At 40.3% G+C, this 15,485-nt stretch overlaps 2 long non-coding RNA genes across 3 annotated transcripts in view; both read right to left on the minus strand.

The window, feature by feature from the left end:
• The window catches only part of LOC114607742 (uncharacterized), a 166,373-nt gene that overhangs the window by 106,416 nt on the left and 44,472 nt on the right, over positions 1 to 15,485 (minus strand). The window lies entirely within an intron of this gene.
• Positions 10,734 to 15,065, minus strand: LOC114607739 (uncharacterized). The gene is made up of 2 exons (XR_013394775.1): positions 14,808 to 15,065; positions 10,734 to 13,729 (listed from the first exon to the last, which is right to left on the minus strand). It is a non-coding gene; the product is annotated as an uncharacterized LOC114607739 (long non-coding RNA).

A 15,485-nucleotide genomic window follows, 5' to 3' on the forward strand; every position in this document is an offset into this window, starting at 1 on the left:
ACCACAGCTTTTGGCAATATTACCATGACAGTGATTCTTTTTAAAACAAGCTTCCGTTGGTTTGACCTTAAGTATCCCCACAGCTGTGTAGATCACATCAAACTGCCTTTTAGGTTTTGTGCTATTCACATGAGACTGAAAGCACTTCTGACTTTAAAAGGGTCTGAGTGAAAAATAGAAGATATCATATTGGTGCTAGTTCATAGTATAATATCATCAAGGGTCCCAAATTTGTTGCTGCCCAAGAGGAATTAAAACAGGGATGGAAAACCTATAGCCCTCCAGCAGTTGTTGGACTCCAATCACCAGCGGTCTCAGCCAGCACAGTCAATAGTGAGGAATGATGGGAGCTGTAATCTAACAACACCTGAAACTTAGAAAATCTGATGGTTCGAAGGCTCTCAGTAGCACCTCATTGAATGCAGGAGATACCACCCAACTGATGAGATGCCAAGCAGCATTTGTGCAAAGTACAGGGCCTACACAGTGTGGGGAGCAGATTTCTCTCCCTGGACTTCTTAGAATTCAGCAGAATTCCTGATCTGGACCTTGTGGAGAAATTAATTCTCCACAATAATGTGTTTCAAAGCTTTACCGCAAAACAGTAAAATAAACATTAAAAAATAACTAAGCAACACTTTATAAACAAGCAATGAGGTTCAGTCCTTTATGCAGTTCAATAAACCTTCCTCTCTCTGCTCCTAGAGGGAGATCCTAAGCTTGTTCATCAGTGCAGAACTTCCCTGCAACTTTTGTTGCTGCTGCTGCTACTAGCCATCTCCAACAAGCACACACAGGCTTCTCAAGTTTCAGCTCCCCGTTGTGAAAGCTCTGCAGCTCATGTTTTCAGATATGAGCCATCAGGTAGATTATCTCACTCTAATGCTTTTGCCAGAGTGTTTTCTTTTTCCTAAGGTAAGAGTTCTACTATATATGAATGTGTAAATATTTACCTAGGGAAAATTATTTTTGTGAATACATCCAAATAATTTGGATGACCAGTGTCTGGATAGTTCTTATATCATTGCAGGTATGATACTACTATTCCTCTATGGGCTGAGGTTGGAGCTTTTGTCCAGCAAATGACCACATTACAACCACAGCTAAAAATTGAAATTTGGTCTGCTGTGACCCAAATGATTTCTTCTCCCCCTAAATCATGTTGCATTCCCTTATTTTGTTCAATTCTGGAGAAATAAACACAGAGTTTTGAAAGAGGAGAAAAAGAATCTGCCTTGAATTTTTTGTAACAGAAGTAGCATCTGATTGATTCTAACAGACCATACTTTCCAATAAGTTACATTCAGGAATTTGGCCTAAAGCTGTAAACTTTCCTGGGAGCAGGTCCATAGGCCCATAGAAGACATACCTGCTTCAGAATAAATATGTGTAGGATTACTCTGTAAACCTGTCAGTAGAGTCTCAAAAGACAAAGGGCACCAATAGCATCCAATTACTCTGCTGGGCAAGGAGCCTCATTGAACTGGTCAGGTCCTGTACCAAGAAATGATTGCATCAATGGAGGTAGGAAGAAACCTTGCTTGTCCCTTGCCTTCCCCTCATGGCCTTTTCAAGCTGGCTTCTTCATTCAGAAAAGATTTTTCTATGACAGGCCAATGAGGAGGATTAAAGAGCAATTAAGCCCAATAAATTATCTCCCTAAAACATTTTTTTAAAATATCCACTGTGCTGAAGCAAAGTTACTGCCGCTTCATTTCCTCTGTGAAGGGGGATCAAGGCAGATCAAACAGCCTTAGACCTGCTGAACCGCCCCTCTTTTGCTTAACACAGGACTCACAGTGGCCTGCAGAAATCTACTCTGCTTCACCCACCCATTCACACCCCGATCAAATTAAATCAATCTTCTCCTCAGGAAGGGATTTTGGCTTTAGAAAACACAGAATATGCCTTTAAAGTTAAAGAAGAGGAAGAGAAGACACCCCCAACACTCCTTATGGGTCAATTCCATAAGTAAAGCAGAAAAAAGAGCAACCACCTCTTCTCTTCTTCACAACTCCACCTCATGAAGATTTCCTGTTTTCTTTCTCATTAAGCATGTTTGTGTCTGCTTTTTATAATGTTGTCTGAGACTTTTGGGTAAAAACATGTAGCATCATATATATATCATCTACTGCTTTCCCCCCTCCACTGTTAATAAAAGTGTTTGGAAGTTTTATTAGCTGACTTATGTTGCATATTTTGTACATCATTTGCAGCAATGGATGTCCCCAACATAATCTGTATTTCACATGGATGTTATTGGGACAGTGCACTTTAATAATGGAGCTTTTGTGGGTTGTCAGATAGTGGTCACACAACGTGCAGTTTGAAAAGAGGGGGGTCACATGAAGGGGTGCTATGAAATGTTTCAAGAGTAAGGTAGCAAACACCAGCCAATATATTTTGGTGCCTCGGACAGAAGATCCAAATGACTCCCCATCCTAGTACTGACAAACACAGAACACAATTTACCAGACTGTTCTCCTGCACACACTTTGCTGAAATGAATGGAAGTTCTTTAAAATCATGGAGCTCAGATTGTGCACTGCAGCTGTTTGGAGTTGCAAAATTATCTTGGACCAACCCTGCTTGAAACCAGGTGAATATTTCAATATTCACTCAGATTTGAAATTGGAATTTGTGTTAGCTCTATCCATGCCCTTTTAATGCATGTTCCCCAAGAGACTGTCTGATAAATGAGTTTCCTGGCAGGAATGTTTGCTGAAAGATTAAATTTTAAGCAAATGTCACAAAATATTAACTCAGAAGTCATTCTTAAACTTGTAAAATCGACACAGGAAGCTGTACAGTAGTAATAGAGAGGAATATATTGTGACCTATGAGTTCAATCACTGCTGTCCAACACACATTTTGAAATAAAACAAAAAACTCCAAACCCTGTTACATAAAATTCCTCATACAGTAATCTGAATCCAGTGTGGTAGTCACAGTAACTTGTGTTAGTGTATCTCTGTGGCAAGAACTCTACCACTTACCCAGATCTATGACCTACATTGTGTAAAACCTTCCCCAATTCACTTGCATAAACAAGTTGATGCTTGTGCTAAATTTTATGTTGAATTTTAAAATAAAGCAGCTCTGCTGAGGAGGGTTTGACTTCCTATGGAAACATTAAACTGGAATATTAAACTAGAGAAGAATGAACAATTGGAAAGGATTTTGCATACTAAAATTTAATTGTAACAGAATTAATAATACTAAGATAAGTCCTACCCATGTCTGCATTATTTATTTATTATTAATGTTATAATTAACATTATTAAATATTTATATCCAATCTTTCAACAAAAGACTACAAGTTGAATAACAACCAAGGTATAACTATAAATTAACGTTTTAAAATCTCACTTATCAGCTAGTGTTAAAACAACAGCAAAAACAACAAAAAAGAGATTGCAACAGCAATCAAATTGCATAAAACCAGAGACAGCTGAAACCAGTTCAATTGTTTAAAAAAGTACAATATAAAAGCTTTCATAGGTTTTCCACCAACTTATAAAAGGAAATTGCGCATCCACACAGTGGAAGAAGGTAGGAACTGAAAAATGATGTATGAGAACATTCTGAACTTTTGCGTATAATAAGGTATTGGGGGAGGGGTTGTTGAAGTAATTTATTAGAAATGTTGCATTGCCGTAATCTCACTTGTAACTTCTGCAGGAAGACACATTATGTAACCATATCCCACAACACAACCAAGGTAGCAGTTGGTGTACTTGCTCCTTAAGTGCTAGAAGCCCTTCTGGTTAGCACAACGATACTATGAATTGTGCTAGAATGAGTTTGATGAAGAACATCATCCATGATTAGTGGTGCAGCTAGGGCTGGACCTCGAGGGCTCCTCAGTCCATGGGGCCTCACATGTCCACCACAAATAAGTGGCAGATGATAGAGCAGTGGCAAACACGTCTAGCATCAGCACCTGAGCCAGCTATCGTTTAAAAAAACAAATCATAGTCAAGCTGCTGAAAGTGGCAATGGTTTGGCAGCTCACTCGTGGCAAGCTATTTTTAGTATTCCCGGTTTTCCTGGCCTCTGAGGCAGGTCTTGGTGCAGGTAATTGCAATCCATTTTAGAATGATTTTGTCCTGAGCAATTTTTTATTTTATTTTTTACTTTAAAAACACACTATAATTTTCTGCAACAAAACTGTGCTCATTCCCAAATAAATGTACTTAGAATCAGGACAACAGAAGCAGATTCCATTTTATTTCTGTAATCATGATGGTGCTGTGATTTAAGTGAGTTTAAAATGCACATACTCAGATTGTGACTTCATCTTTTTTTTTTAATCAGGGAAATGTTTTGTTTTGTATTTATTTCCTGCTCTAATAGCAGCTGTAAAGCATGAGATTTTGGGAGAATTAATTAATTAATTAATTAATTAATTCACAATTGACATCATATGCAAGGCAGTCTAAAGAAGGGACTGGGAAATCTGTTAAATCCAGGGTATAATATTACCTCGTTGCAGCAGTGGCCATTAGCGGTCAGCAAGTATGCTCTCCTGCCATAACTATAACTTCTTCCACCTGAATTGCAAGGAAATGATATGATATCATTTGCAGACTGTAGTGGAGAATTTATTGACCCCTATTCCTTTGAATAACTTTCAGGGGGAGCATCTGCATCTTCATGTCACAGATACAGTCTCCAAAAACAGAATATTAATTTATTTCTTTGCACCAATAGTTGAAGATATCTTATACCCAATTCTGCAGTAACATGGATTTTCCTTTTTGATATATATATATATAAATGTTGTTATCCTTATTATCAAATAAATGTTATGCCCAAATGCACATGGACTGATTTTCTGTCTGCTAATTAGTCAGTGAAACCCTCATTTAAATTGGGACTTATCTATACAACATACATGTGCTACACAGATTAATGCAAGAATGATTCCATCAAGTCAACTAAGAGTGCAAATTTAATATTTAGGGATGCAAGACCTGTTGAGTTAATTCCAGGAGACTGGGAAGTAAGGAAAACAGTTTATGAAGTGCTCCCATGCAGTATTTCAAGATATACATGCACATTGGAAGAAGCAAAATTATTCTCTGCCCATGCTGCACCCTTCCAAAATCCCCACAAGGTAGACACTGGAAAGGGTTACTTCTTAATTGGCCTTCAGTGTTTGTGGAGCATGCAATGTCAAACATTCTGTAAACACAAATGTTATTATACAAAGCATGCTTTATGGAAGTCTATAATATTAAAGAATAACTATCTGCCTGAACAGCTTGGGGCATTCATCTGCGGAAATGTTTTGCCAAGGAGCAGACACACCTGTTGAAATTGTTTAAGACAAGAGATCAATGAGTGGGTGCTGCTGGAAAAGCCAAACACACTCTGGAGTTCCCAAGGGCGAGGGTGAGCAAGAACCACTATAATGTAGAAATTGCACTGAGTAGCGCTATTTGCCATTGATTGTAGCAGAAAATTACAGGGAGCAAGGAATCTTAGAACAAGTGGATCTTTTACCCAGACCCCAAAGTTTTCCCAAGCAAGTTCCATTGGAAATGAATGAAAATGACCCTGCTTTCTTCACAGCTCCTGTTCCTTTCAAAAAGTCTTGCAAGGAGACACTGATAGATTGTGCTTTCTAAATGTAATAGTTTGCCTCATCTTCTAGACTGCTGTCCTGTGAGAAACATTAGTTAGCAGAAGGATATGGGTGGCCTCAAGTGCCTAGGGCACAGTACTGAATATTATCAGGAGAGCTGGAATCTCTTACCAGCTTTGCCACTGAGATTATGTGCAAAGTTGTGTGAGCTTATTTCATTCATGATTATTAAATTCCCCTTGATCTATCTGATATAAATTTAAATTGAAAAGGGGATTGAGAATTAGTGTAGCCTTATTCCTCTCTCAGTTCAACATAGTTCAAGTTTACAGTGTCTCATTTCCTTCATTTCTCCCAGTATATTTTATTAATTCAAACTAGTGCTCAAATCTATGCATGTAAGGCTTTTGAGTTACATAGAGTTCTTCTCAACATGGATGTTAAATAATGTTTTTCCCCTTGTGCATCCAACCTGATGAAAATTTTTATGTTAAGCAAAAGCTGGTGGAACACAATGCCATACAGGCAAGAGTTCCAACAGGATTTTTAAGGACCAGGATATTATGTGGATTTGGTCCTCTGACTACCCACAAAATAGGGTTTGGTTTTATTTGATGCTTTATTATATTTCTATGCTGCTTTTCATTCAATTGAATCCCAAAGTGGTTTACAAACTAAAATAATAATAACGTGATAGAACATCAACATCATCATCATCATCATCATCATCATCATCATCATCATCATTGCTGTATACCAGGATAAAATCTCAGGATAAAATCACTCCCTGTTATGCCTCTGTCTTCATGGTGGGGTACATACACTGGAAAGGGAGGCCAGAGAGTTATCCATCACCATACTGCAAAAGTGCTGAGGGTCTGCATCCTGTGCACCATGGTTTTGCCACAAAAGCACTATTAAAGGTAAAGGTAAAGGTAAAGGTACCCCTGCCCGTACGGGCCAGTCTTGACAGACTCTGGGGTTGTGCGCCCATCTCACTCAAGAGGCCAGGGGCCAGCGCTGTCCGAAGACACTTCCGGGTCACGTGGCCAGCGTGATCTCGCTGCTCTGGCGAGCCAGAGCCGCACATGGAAACGCCGTTTACCTTCCCGCTAGAAAGCGGTCCCTATTTATCTACTTGCACCCGGGGGTGCTTTCGAACTGCTAGGTTGGCACTATTGGTGATGTGCTAATAAATTCAAGTCACATGGAGTGAAGGGTGTGTCAGAGGGGTATAAGAAGATATGCTGAGACAATAGCCAGCACTCTGGCAACAATCATGTTAATGAAAAAGGTAGATACATCATTGGACAGTGAAGGGGATTCAGCAAGTAAAAAGGTTTCCTGGAGCATGAAATATATTATACATTTAGTCATCTGTGAGAGGCTGTTGGTTCACTCTTTCCTGCTTTGCTTCAGATGTGTTTGACTCAGACCTATATCTTGGGTGCTTGCATTAAGGAATAGGTTGCATTTAATGAACTTGACTTGATAAATAAAAACATCAGTGCTGATGGATGAAGAGGAGTTGCACAAGCAGCTGGTTAATAAGATGCCACCCAGTTCACCAGCTCCTTCTCATGGAGTTGATTTTGTATACGTGGGTGAAGGCAAACTTTGAGTTTATATGGGAAGCATAGTTTGGCATCCGTCTCAATTTTTGACTTATTGGGAATGGAACAGTGGGGGAAAATGGAAGTGTGCAAGCTAAAAAAATATTAACAGAAATAATTAAGCTGCTGCTACATAGTTAGAAGCCTGAGAGAAATAAACCAATGTAGTTTGTTAGTGTTATGTGAGTGAGAGTGTAGTGACTCCCACTAAATAAGCTCCCCTTCCTTTTCTTGGTAAATATGAAGGAAGTACACTAATATCATTTTCTATCATTGGAGCAGTGGGTGTCTTGGCAGGAGAAGCCTGAAATGGCATGCCCATTAGGTATGGCTGGCATTTGTACATGACTCCTGCTTTGCACAGAATGACACTGGCAAAGTCTGGAAACAAACAGTGCATACATCTAATGTCAGTAATTCCCTTGGACAATCTAAATGCACATATTTAGGAAAGTAATATCCTCCCCCATGGAGTGTATTCCCTCTCAGTCTTCCTCTCTTCCACTCTCTCACACACACCCTGAAGATCACCGACAATGAAATTGCTGCACTTTAGAGAAAAGAATGACGAGCATTTTGAGTAACAGAAGTGAGAAGGAAAAGCTGCAGAATGCCAGCTGCATACGTCACACTGTAAATGTCATTCAGCACCTGGGGAGTCTGTTATTCTCTCAGGGCTTGCATTTGACACAGCAGGATTTCATATTCCAAGACTAGAAATGTGAGAAATCAGGACATTATTAGCTCGGAGAAGAATAGCTGAGTATTTAGAACAAAAAGAAGTATTTAGAGTATTTAGACAAAAAGAAACATTTTTCAAAACGGCAGTAAATTTGAAGAGTGGCCAGAGCAAAAGGATGGCAGTCTTCTATATATTTATAGTCATGCAAATAAATCCACAGAAATTACTAGCCAACACATTTCTTTGGTAGTCATGACCTAAAAGAAAGTAGATAAAATTCATAAATCTGAACTATCTTGACTGGTCACCTGGTGAGTGGATATTCATATGCCTACTTTAATATATGTATTGGGTTAAGTTTTGTTTAGGCCATAGACAATATTTAACAAGGAAGATATAATACAAAAAATGATAAACAGCAGAAACCATATCTTACAGATTCTCACAAAGGGTGAAAAACAGGTCAACAAAAACATTAATGGTAATTAAAGTGATCATAACAGCAGTTCAAGAAAAGCAGCAAGAGATCATGCCAAGGCATAAATTGCTGGCTTAAATAACTTTTGCTGAGATATTTTTTTCCTAGCAGAAAGTTTGACCAATTCTCCTTACTCATCAGCAGTGGCGAAAGTCATTTATATATAACTGAGATATGAAAGAGACATTAAAAAACATCATGTATTTTCCTCAGTCCTGTGCAGCAAAAAGCATAAATGAACTTTATACGCAACATGGGCATTCTCAATTTCAAAACTACTGTTGAAATCAGATTATATCTTAATGGGGTAAGAATTCTTCTCAAAGTAACTAATTAGATGAGGACACTCTTCCAAGCAATGGGAGCATTTCAACATGACAAACCATAGTGCAATTGTATTGCTATTTATTGCTTCAGATCACATCTGACCTAAATTCCAACATGGCCATTAAGGACAACAAAATAATTCTGGGGGATAGCATATTATTGTACTTATTCCATTAAACTCTTGCAACAAGCTGGCTGTTGGAATTGAAAGGATGACATTTTCTGCTTTAAGAACGTTTTAGGAAATTGAGTAGTATTGTGGATGCAAATTTTAACTGGTGCAATATATTCCTGCATGACAAGCTGCACCTGCCTAAAACCTCTCTTCTACACAACTATTAAATGTTTATGCTAACCAAAATATCACTGGGAATTTTGCTGAAATCAAGATAATTTACATCTACAGCATTCCCACCATCTACTAAACTGATCAAAACAAAGTTTAAATTACTTTGGCATTATTATTTACAAATTCATGCTGACTTCTACTAACAACTTCATTGTTCTCAAGGTGCTTGCAAACTGACTTCTTTATAATCTGTTCAAGTATCTTCCCTGGAATTGGTCAGAATGAACTACCCGAAGTTGCCAGATTCTCCTTTCCTCATGTTTGTTTGCAGTCCTGTGGCACTTTACCTGTTTTCTAGATTGCTTAAAGATGATAGTCAGAGGTTCTGACAGTACATCAACAAGTTCTTTAGTACCCTAGATGCAAGTCATCTGGCCTTGAAATCTAAAACTCATTTAAAATAGCTAGATATTTTTTGACAACTCCTTATTAAACTTGAACTGCAGTCCTGACTCCTCAACAGTCATGCTATTATGCAGGTTAGCACAGAATTCCCCCTTGGGAAAAGACAGAGGCAAAAATAGGAATTCAGCAATTCCACCTTCTTGCTGTCACCCATTAACATTTCACAATTCCTACTGAGCTACATACCCCGTTTCCTTCCTCTTCTCTTATTCTGAACATGCCCCAAAAGGCACTTTTTCTTGCCACCGTCAATTCTTTCTGAGCTTTAGCTTTGCTGACACTGTTCCAACAAGTCTAGGATACTTGTACTCAATGCTTTTCTTCTAGAAAAAGAGGTGCCAGAACTCACCACTCGCTTTTTATGGCACCTGAGAGGTGCCAGAACTGAGTTCCAGCAACTTCCAACTAAAAAGAAAAGCCTTGCTTGTACTCATCCTTGTTAACTTATCCTTCAGTCCTCTTCTCATGAATGTCCTTTTTATTTTCAGCTTTTTGTGCAGCCACACAGACTTTTTAAAAATCCTACATTTTTCATTCTCCTTGGAATTATTGGTGATTGTGCCTTTAGTAATTTGTTATTTGGGAACTGTCACCTGTCTTGGATTTCTTTTCTCATGAGTAGAAATAGCCATTTAATTCTACCTAGCATTTATTTCAGCATATGAAAATCGGGGTTTTTTTTAGAACAAGCTACATCCTTCAATTGCTATTTTCTAATCATGTCCCACTAAGTCTCAGTTATGTGGATCAATTTGTATTTACTTTCTCGTTCAAGAAGTTGAAGTTCATCTTGTTCATTTCCCATACTCTATGCATTAGCATAGAAGTTTGAAGCTTTGGATATTCTACTCTGATATCTCTCCTGCTATTTTAGCATAGGGTTTGCTGGGCATCTCCTCAACTTTCCCAGTTTCTCCAGTAGCAGCCACATCCATATATTTAGTGCTTCATTTTGTACTTAGCTTTTGGCTATTGGAGCCATCCCACACAGTATTTGATTATGCCCCTCTTGCTCAGGTTTGCCATTCTTCTGCCAGATACATTTCCCAAGGTGCAGCCTACCTTCCTTCTTTAGGAAGCTTACACAATAGTCCAAGAAACATGCTGCTACTTAGGAGAATAGTTCCCCTGAACTGTGATCTCTCTGTGTAGTCCTCTACCTTGATGAGAACTTTACCAGAGCCCCAAGATGCTTTATCTTCTTCCCCAGAACTTTATAGTCAGGTATGTTTTCATAGTAATCCCTGGTGGTGTCATTCATTCCTGCGCAGATGAGCAAAAATATATAATGATCAGTGGGCTTGATAAAACTTGGTAAATTATCAATCACATCCTGGGTCCCAATACTTGAGATACAGTATACTTCAGAAGTTAACAGATTCACTTAACACAGAAGACTCATCTCTCAATAGGGAGTTCCCAGACATTATTACCACCACTTTATTCCTCTTCCTGCATATGGAGATTGAGTCACCTCTGTCCTTAAAGGGTTGAGAGTCTTCCTTCCTAGCTAATGTAGCTTGCTGCTGCTGTCTTCCACCAGCTCCTCAGAGACACTGGAAAGAGAGATACAGTGGTACCTTGGGTTAAGTACTTAATTCGTTCTGGAGGTCCGTTCTTAACCGGAAACTGTTCTTAACCTGAAGGACCACTTTAGGTAATGGAGCCTCCTGCTGCTGCCGCACCGCCAGAGCATGATTTCTGTTCTCATCCTGAAGCAAAGTTCTTAACCTGAAGCACTGTTTCTGGGTTAGCGGAGTCTGTAACCTGAAGTGTATGTAACCTGAAGCGTATGTAACCTGAGGTACCACTGTACTGTGTTCCAGTGGTTCAGAATGCTGCCTTATAGTCATGTTCTTTACAGTCATGGTCTTCAATGCAGTTTTCCCAATCCTACAGTTCTCATTTTCTTGACTGCTTTTGTCCTTTCTGTAATACCCCGCGTCCTGCCCAAGAAGTCATTGTCTTCATAAATGAAGAATGGAAACTCATCACTGCTGCCTTCTTACTTACTGGCCCAGCAGACAATCACCTGACATTTTCTGCAAGTGTAGTCTATGCTGACAGACAAGAAAATAAGCAGAGCACACACATTTCAGGGCACCACCAAAGAACCCTCACTGTCTGTCTTCTTAGCTCTTCATCACATCTTAGCCTCTACCACTACTGCTGAAGTGGTCTTTGCTTCTTCCTTCATTTATTCTTTGAAGTTTGCCGGAGTTCCCATGACGTGCTGCTACTTAGTATACAATTTGCAGCATGCAACTATTTATTTAGTACAGTTATTTATATCCTGAGTTTCAGAATATAGCTTCTTCCAATGTGGCTTACAAGAAACTTTTACATACATAAACATAATGACCAATATCAACATATCAACATATAAAACATATAAAAAGCCACCAGAATCCTTCACACAGGACTGTTGATAGTACATAGTATTTTGGGGTAGGAAAGTCCAGCTGGTGCAAAGTTCCAAGGTAGCCTTTGCCTGCCTCCCTCTCTTTCCTGGAATCCTTTTGACCCACTAGTGGGAAGAGCACAGAGCAGCGAGAAGTCTAAGCCCCCATATATTTATAGTGACTGATTTCCAGGATCTTTAGCAAAGGCTGCTGAAAGAGTATGCAAGTGAGTTGCCACCTCACAGATCCCAGCCCTGTCTCTCTGAGAGGTGGGTGGGTGTATCTATTTGTCTACCTCTGTCTCCAACTGATCTTCTAGTCAAGAATTTATTTCTGTTATCTGAGAGAAGAAAAAAGTAAAGCCTCAAAATCTGGGGTAGGGGAAAGAATTTCATCCATTCTAACACCAAAAGAAATCTTATAGGAAATCACAGATGAAGAAGCTTCCAGCATTAGCAGGGAATATGAGGCTCCCACAAGTTGATGGTGGATTCTTCAGTAAGAATAAAATTTTGTAGTAGAGAAACGGCTTGGGTGAGAACTAAACTCTGCAGGTTTAATAGGCTAAACACCTGTATTTGCTGACTACACAACCCTTTCTGTTGCTCTCTAATCTCCTCATTCTCATCCAATATCAATGGATTTTTAAACAAGCTTCAAGTCTGTTTTAGGTCCCTTTGGACCTCAATGGATGCAAATGCTAAACTGAATTAAACTCTGGATTCATTTATTGGAACTCTATGCAGGCATCACATCCAAAATGCTAACTATGTTAGATGTATCCTGGGAAACATCCACTGGCCTTTCTATACATTCTTTCTACCATGTGATATGCTCTGGTGATAAAAAATTATACTGGTTTTTAAAACCTTCTTTATTAATTTTATGTACAACTGACAACTTACCTGCACTCCTAGCCAGCCTTCCTGACCTTGTAGGCTTGTTGCTGTTGTCTGAGAGAATAATAAAAGCATTCACCATAGATAATTCCTTTGTTTGTCAAGCTAGGACCACCCCTGGACGGGTGGAAAGGATGCCTCTCTACCCCACATCAGTGGATGATCTCATTGAGGCCTTGTTCTCAATTTGTCTTAAAAATTGTTAAGTCAAAAACTTCTCCACTGCCTGAAACTGTAACATGGGCTCTCTCTTCCTTCTTTCCATTAAAACACTCCTAGGGAATTTTTAAAGTTTTGTGGTTTTGGCTTACACAGGTGGGTATAACTCTCATGACATCTTGGCACAGAGGGTGTAAATTTCATGGAGTTTATATTGCCTGCATCTCAAAACAGATGTGCCCCCCAAAAAAGTCTTTGCTTGAAGTGGTAATGTCCATATTGTAAGATCTGTCAAAGGGCTGCAGCCTTTTCCACACCTGAGGTTATCACATTTAGAACAAGGATATTGTAGGCTGATGAGTGTGACCGCTCAAGCGGTTGGTGGTTGGAGTCCTCCAAGATGGCAAAAATTAAATTGATTATGCAAATCAGTTGCAGCCCCTGAGGCTACCATTTTATCCTCACTTCCTCCTCCTGAGTTGTGCCAGACTCTCATTTGAGGTACTGTCCAGCTCCAATGGCGCGTGAATCTGTGTCCCAGGGGCAAGGATTATGGGTGAAATTTTGGCTCGGCTAAAAAATCAATAGGTGTTTTGTAATTGGCTTGGATGGAACCAGAATTTTAACTCATGGCTCCTTCCTCCTGAAGGGCTTCGCATATTTATATCTGCAATGAAGAGGAGAAAAAGCGATCCATTCGGCTGCTAAGATGATGCTGGAAATGGTGCCTTGCCTTGCCCAGACAAACAAAAGCTATCCGGAAGGAGACGCAGTGGGCTTCCCTTCACCGTTTATTTGTTGACCAAGCGAAGAAAGAGAAGGCTCCTGGCGGAGACAGAAACAAAGAAATTCAGCCTCGTCTGTGTTTTCCTTCCTGCCTTGCCTAGGCTACCCCACAGGCCATCTGTCAAGTTGTTCTGGGCTGTGGGAAAAAGTTCTGTCCCACAAAACAGTGCAAGGGGCTCTCCCGTTATGCTCTTTCTCCGGCCTCCTTGCGGTAAGAAGTTCTTAGGCACTGACAGATCTCCGCTTCAGGCTCTCACCAAAGTTTCCTCAGGACTTTGGGATCCTGGCAGAACCAAGCCCCATCAACTCCTGGTCCTTCACGTGCAGAGGAAGACCAGGTTGGAGCTTGAGGTGAAGGCGAGAGGCACTTTCTGTAGCGAGGCAGCCTGGAACTAGCTACGCTCCAATACCCAAAGCGATTGTGGATTTGGACTCTCTACCAGACAGCAACCGACAAGGCGGTGTTGCGGCCTATGCAGATGTTGCAGGTGATTGCGGTGTGCTGCTGCTGTTGCTTTCTCTGCGCTTTCTATTATTTGTAAGCCGCCTTGACAGGTCACTTTTGGAATACACGATTACAAACAAAGTTAACAGCAACCGAAAGGAAAAATCAACAGGACAAGCACTTCAGTCACCAGCACCTTTCTCGTGAAGGAAGTGGCATTGAGTTCATTTCACCCCATTTCTCTTTAGCACTTGGATGGCGACGGGCTATTCAGTCTAAGTGCTGTAGTTTAACAGCAACGGACGTGGAGAGGACGGAGGGAAAACGAGGCGATGGGAGCTAGTCCGCAGGGAGGTTTTTAAGCGGCTGGGCAGAGTCTGTGCACGGTCTCCGTTTTTTCATAGTTTTTAGGCCTAAAAGGAGGAAGCTCTCCCCACTCCCTCTTTTTAGCTCAGACTCGAGGTAAAGCGTAAGAAAATAAAACCAGCTCTTGCAGCCAGAGCCCAGCCACGTTTCATCCGAAGGAAGTCTCACTGGTTTCAGTGAGGCTTACTTACTCCCAAGTAAGTGTGTATATAATTCCTGCTTTTTAAATGAACCCCCAAACCCTCTTTCTTCTACACACACACACACACACACACACACACACACACACACTTATCGATCACTCACTGAATTTCCTTGGGAAGAGTTCAGGACCTGAATGACACGTCCCGGTTTCTCAGTCGCTTGTCCCCAGACTTCATGTTTTTGTTTTAGGCTGAAAAATCTCCCGTGACTCCCTTTTCACCCTACGTCCCAAAAGTCCGGTTTTGATCCCTCCATGTTTCAGATTTTGGGACGGTTGTCCGGGATTTCGAGACAGGTGGGGGCCTTTAATCCGCCCTCTAACCCCGTGACCTCCTTCCCTTAAGGAGCTTTTCCCCTCCATGTCCCTTCCTATTGAAAGTCTCATTCACAAATAAAAGCAATTTCCTTTTGGAACTATAATCACGACATGGGGAAATGCCTCCCCCCTCGCTATTTTTTAAAAAACAATCGAGGGTGCGCGGCGGTTCTCTTCTTCTAGCGTTTAGTTTCAGGGAGGCTTGTTTGTTTAGACACTTTCCTTAACAGAAGGGAACTTGAAAAGGTTTAATTAAAAAAAAAAAGGTGGGCCGGGCTAGGCTGGGAAGAACGGGGAGAGGGGCACGGATGGTTGAGGCTTTCCATTGACAGCTACGGAGTGCTGCGTCTCAGACAGACAAGATAAATACTTCCTGAAGAACCTCGAGGACAAAGATTTTTTTTTAAAAAAAAAATGAAAATAAAAGCGAATAACCGCAGAGAACTATCTGCTGAGAAACGTGC

This window comes from Podarcis muralis, chromosome 12 (assembly GCF_964188315.1).
Source record: "Podarcis muralis chromosome 12, rPodMur119.hap1.1, whole genome shotgun sequence".
Lineage (NCBI taxonomy): Eukaryota > Metazoa > Chordata > Lepidosauria > Squamata > Lacertidae > Podarcis > Podarcis muralis.